The sequence below is a fragment of the Penaeus monodon genome, unplaced genomic scaffold (genome assembly GCF_015228065.2).
Source record: "Penaeus monodon isolate SGIC_2016 unplaced genomic scaffold, NSTDA_Pmon_1 PmonScaffold_20537, whole genome shotgun sequence".
Classification (NCBI taxonomy): Eukaryota; Metazoa; Arthropoda; class Malacostraca; order Decapoda; family Penaeidae; genus Penaeus; species Penaeus monodon.
The window spans coordinates 1-6,047 of NW_023650299.1; the positions used below are offsets into that span (position 1 = coordinate 1).

The window sequence follows — 6,047 nt, forward strand, 5'->3', positions numbered from 1 at the left end:
ACCCCCGTGCTCGGGCTCCTCGGCCACAGCAACAGCAGGCAACAGCCCCCGTTTATGTACGTTAAATTTTTTTCTACAGAACTAAGTTTCTAACAAGGACAATTTTTTTATGTAATGCTTTTCGGGGGCACTTTCACTCGAAGCTTTTAAAGAGAATTTGTTCTTTTTTATTCAGATTTGTTTGGATTTGTTGCTTGGCTGTTCCTTTTAAATCGTATTCTTCTTAAAGCTTCCGGATACTGTATCACCATCACATCTTCAGTCTTACAGAAAAGTTTCTCAAATCCTAGATAGTTCAAGATTACTTAGTGTGGTCCGATTTGTTAAGTTTCGTTATATCTCATGCTTTGTTCTCACGCCCCGATCCCCTCGCGCTGCAGCCGATCATCCCGTACTCGTACCAGTACGAGACCAGCGACCCCGCCACCGGCAACTTCCACAACAAGGCCGAGATCAAGACGGCCCTGGGCCACGTTGTTCGGCTCCTGGTCCGTCCTCATCCCCGACGGCTACATCCACACCACTTCCTACAACGTCACCGGAAACAGCGGCTTCCTTCCGGTCATCGTGAAGACGCTCCCTCAAGCCTTTTGGCGGCGGGGCCTCAGCAGCCGCCGCTGAGGCTCTTCGGCCTAAATCCGGGTTGTCTTGCCGCCCCTTGGCCTTCGGGGGCGACCCGCGTCCTAAGTCTTGCGGTTCTTGGGCTCCTCGCTCTTCTCCGCCTCCTTCTCTGGTTCTCACGTCGGCGCAAAATTTACCCTGTTTTTCCCCAAAAAGAATTAATCACCTTTTAGCATTTAAAAGAAGAAATAAAATGAGTGAGAGCAGAAAAGAGGAGAGGAAAGGGCGACTGACAGGAACCCAAATTTACTTATAAATACCTTTACCGAAATTTGACTCTCTATTGCTTGGTCATTCTATTTTTTTAGTTATTATTTCTTATTCTATAGAATGTTTGTTGTTTGTTTGTTGCTTCATTTTGTTTATGTTGTTTGCAAATGATAGATATCCGGATATGATTTTTGTTTATTGCATATGAATATTGTTTTGTTTTATAAGATGTTCCTTATATTTATACCGATAATATTATATATGAAACTTGTTCTGTATTTCTGTTGTACCTCATACAAATAAGTATAGATTAATAATAAGTGCATACATGAATGGAAAGATCAAATGTAAAAAAATATGAATACACACACCACACACACACACACACACACACACACACACACACACACACACACATATATGTCGCATCACCAAATTTTCATATACAACATAAAGTATATTCTAAATTACTACTATCTTTTTGTCAGATCAATTTTAATACAATCAACGAAAATGTTACTGTGTATCGTTGCCACCACCCAGCTTTTGGGGTTTAAGGAAAACCCCGAGAAAACCCAATTTTGACTTTCCTGATTTTAATGTGAATAGCATCACTTGTGATAGATTAAATTTTTTCCTCTGCTAGCTGGCAGAAGATGCAATGATCATGAAAACAGTTTTAGTAAATTCCTTTTATTAATATCGCATAATGATAAACAGGTGGCATATTACAGTGGGTTTAATGTTAGTAGTAATAATATCCCAAAATGACGGGAATATTCTTAATCAACTCAAATCTATGAACAACAATTTAACTTTATACTCCCCCCGTTGCCTATTAATTATAAATCAATAATAATCATGAAGATAGATTAAAAAAAAAAAGAAAAAAGAAAACAAAACACCAACTCAACGATATTTTCCGTTATTTTTACTTGGCTGAATAAGTAATACATCTACGTTTTCTTTCACATATTTCCTTTCCTACATTTTACCTTGATCTATTATCCCTTTCCCAGTTCATTCCTTAAAACAGTCGGCATTGTCTTCTTTAAACTAATTGAGTTGTATTTGCACCAAAAGGAGGGGAAAAAAAGAAAACAGACTTTGGGGCTGACAGAATTATGGCATGTTCTGGCCACGATTTTTTCCCAATCTCTTTTTCTTTCTCTGCTTGTGAATGGCGAGTAGAAACCCGTCCTTAATTATTACAATTCAGTTCATATGGATTTAATTTATATTACTTTGCTTTTTCAACATTACAACCTTCAAATTTTCCCGGCAAAAAAAGATTTTTAAAACCCGGTGCTTAGCTACGTGTGGGGTGGGCACAGAAACCGTCTGAAAAACGTTTGAAAATCTGCCCCCTGAATTGTGAACACTTCAACAAACTAACCATTTGGATAATTAATATAATTTACACTATTATTTATAACACTGAATTTGCTGTATTGATATGTTGTTAAAAGAACGGGGGGATCTGGCATTCTACATGGTTCAGACATTTTTACTTTACAGTTTTTAATACAAACCCTTTTTAATGTCGAATAAAGTTCGATATTGACATATATATGCATATATACATACATTATATATATATATATATATATATATATATATCTATATATATATATATATCTTATTTATGTATATATATGTGTGTGTGCGTGTGTTGTGTGTGTGTGTGTGTGTTTGTGTGTGTGGTGTGTGTGTGTGTGGTGTGTGTATGTGTGTGTGTGTGTGTGTATGTGTGTGTGTTTGGGTGTGGACGAATGTCCTCAAACATTCTTCCCCTTGGAAATCACGAAGTGACCCAATGGCAGCACAGTTCCTTTCAAAGGTCATCCAGGCACCCGGGAAACACAAACACGAGACAAAAAATACCCAGGCGCCTAGAACAAGATCACGAGCTCTTTGCAAAAAACTGGCTGCCACACAAAACCGGGTGTTAATTCGCTATCAGCTAAAAGAGTAACTACTTGCCAAGGGAATGGACTCCCCCCACCCTGACTTTGCTGAAGCCCGCCGTGGGCACATACCTCAATCGAGTCCTCTGTTATGAGCTTGTCAATCAGAAAGAATCAAAACCGCATGCCTAGTTTAAAGGGCAGAAGCCGAGAGAGTCTTTGCGCCATCACTCCTCCGGTAGCAGAACCTACTATACAGATGGATCAGTCGATCCCTTAAGCCGCACTGCAGGCGCCGGCTCTCTAGCACATAATCCATGAGGGTAACAGACAACGCCTCCTCGCTACAGCAGAGGCAGTTGCGATCATGGGAGCCCTAGCCACACGTCCTCAGGGAAGGACACATGGTCATACATGCAGACTCCAGGGCAGCCACTGACTGTCTACAGCACAGCTTACCACAGCTGTGTGAGTGTGTATGTACACAGACACACAGACACCACACACACACACGCGCGCGCGCGCGCTGTATTTGTGTGTGAGTGTGTGTATGTACACAGACATACAACACACAGACACACACACACATACACACACATATATATATATATATATATATATATATAATATATATATGATATATGGTGTGTGTGGGGTGTGTGTGTGTATGTATATGTATATATACATATATATATATATATACATGCTGTATACACGCCCTCTCTGTCTGCCCCGAACGCCGCCACTGCCCTCCTTGGCCAACGCATATATATAAGGTCGCGCTGTAGCCTGGCCATTCCACTCCCTCTATCCTCGTCCTCCTGTGTCGCCAACCAGGGTTCCCTTAAGACAACCGAAAATGAAAGTACGTGTGAACTGCCGGGGGTTTTCCTGAATACCCTTTTTTTGGATTAACGTACCTCATCTGTTAAGTTATAAGTATAGCCCTGGCGAGATCTACTGTATAGGTTGGAAGAATGGGATTATTTTTGCATAATGTGTTTGCCTTTACTTTCCCGTTTTCAGGTTTTCGTCATCGCGTCGTCCTCACCGCCGTGCTGGGGGCTCCTCGGCCACACCCAACAGCAGGAAACAGCGCCCGTTATGTACGTTAAATGTTTTCTACAGAACAAAGTTTCTAAAAAGGGTACAATTTTTTTATGTAATGCTTTTCAGGGGCACTTTCACTCAAAGCTTTTAAAGAGAATTTGTTCTTTTTTATTCAGATTTGTTTGGATTTTGTTGCTTGGCTGTTCCTTTAAATCGTATTCTTCTTAAAGTTTCCCGGGATCACTGTATCACCATCACATCTTCAGTCTTACAGATAAGTTTCTCAAAACCTAGATAGTTTCAAAATTACTTAGTGTGGTCCGATTGTTAAGCTTCGTTATATCTCCTGCTTTGTTCTCACGACCCGATCCCCTCGCGCTGCAGCCGATCATCCCGTACTCGTACCAGTACGAGACCAGCGACGCCGCCACCGGCAACTTCCACAACAAGGCCGAGATCAGACGGCCTCGGCCCCGTGTTCGGCTCCTGGTCCGTCCTCATGCCCGACGGCTACATCCACACCACTTCCTACAACGTCACCGGAAACAGCGCTTCCTTCCGGTCATCGTGGAAAGCGCTCCCTCAAGCCTCTGCGGCGTGGCCTCAGCACCGCCGCTGGAGGCTCTTCGGCCTAAATCCAGGTTGTCTTGCCGACCCTTGGCCCTTCGGGGCGACCCGCGTCCTAAGTCATTGCGGTTTTTGGGGCTCCTTCGCTCTTCTCCGCCTCCTTCTCGGGTTCTCACTCGGCGCTAAATTACCCCTGTATTTCCCAAAGAAGTTAATCACCTTTTAGCAGTTAAAGAAAAAATAGAATGAGTGAGAGCAGAGAAGAGGAGAGGAGAAGGGCGACTGACAGAGAACCACAAATTTACTTAAAAATACCTTTACCGAAATTTGACTCTCTATTGCTTGTCATTCTATTCTTTTAGTTATTATTCTTATTCTATAGAATGTTTGTTGTTTTGTTGCTTCATTTTGTTTTTTGTTGTTTGCAAATGATAGATACCCGGATATGTTTTTGTTTATTGCATATGAATATTGTTTTGTTTATAAATGTTCCTTATATTTTATACCGAATAAATATTATATATGAAAATTGTTCTGTATTTCTGTTGTACCTCATACAAAAAAGTATAGATTATAAAAAAGTGCATACATGAATGGAAAGATCAAATGATAAAAAATATGAATACACACACACACCATACACACACCCCAACACACACACACACACACCCCCACACAACCCCACACATATATATATATATATATTATATATATATATTAAAATAAGTATATTGTATATAATATATATATATATATTATATATATATATATAAAATTTTATATATTTTATATATATAAAGCACAAACATGTATTGATATATAGATACATATATTGTATATGTATACTATATTCACATATATGTGTATATATATATATTCCATTTGATATATTTTTATGTGTGTGTATAGTGTTACCTGTGTTAAATAGATGAATAATTTTTATACTGATACTCGAATGATTGACATACCCCCGGCATGATAGCGATAACAAATATTCACAGCAGGAGGGGGCTTGATCGGCCCAAACAAACGTGGTTCGATTGGGCCACCCCCGGTCATGGCTATTCCATTCATGCGGGACTATTTTTCTTATGTTTATGTGTGGATATACTTACCGTGTTCAGTACATTACTAATTACTGTTGCAAACATGGTCTTACTGGATCTCAGGGGGTAAATATTGAGATCAAGATAAAAAAAAAGAGCATTCGCGCATCCGAGGGGCCTGAGATTGCGAATATAAGGGCTGGGAAGGGTATCAGGGGGAAGCCGCTGCCATGCTATTGCAAATATAATTAATGCATTTATTCGAGTCAGTTTTTTGTTCTATAATGATATTCATATATGTTTGTATTATATACGTGTATATATGTATATATATGATAATATATATGTATATATTTTATATATGCATACATACATATATACATTATGTATGTATGTATAAATATTAAACACACACACACACACACACCACACACACACACACACACACAAAACACACCCCACACACACACACACACTCACATATATCGCATCACCAAATTTTCATATACAACATAAAGTAATCTAATATACTATCTTTTTGTCAAGTCAATTTGATTATCAACGAAAAGTTACGGGTATCGTTGCCCACCCGAGCTTTGGGGTTTAGAAACCTGAAAACCTAATTTTGCCTTTCTGATTTTAAAAT

General features: G+C 39.5%; 2 pseudogenes; both read left to right on the top strand.

The window, feature by feature from the left end:
• The first annotated feature begins 5 nt into the window (after nt 1-5).
• On the top strand, nt 6-621 carry LOC119569984 (annotated as a pseudogene).
• Nucleotides 622-3,105: 2,484 nt separating this feature from the next.
• On the top strand, nt 3,106-4,423 carry LOC119569985 (annotated as a pseudogene).
• Nucleotides 4,424-6,047: the final 1,624 nt, after the last annotated feature.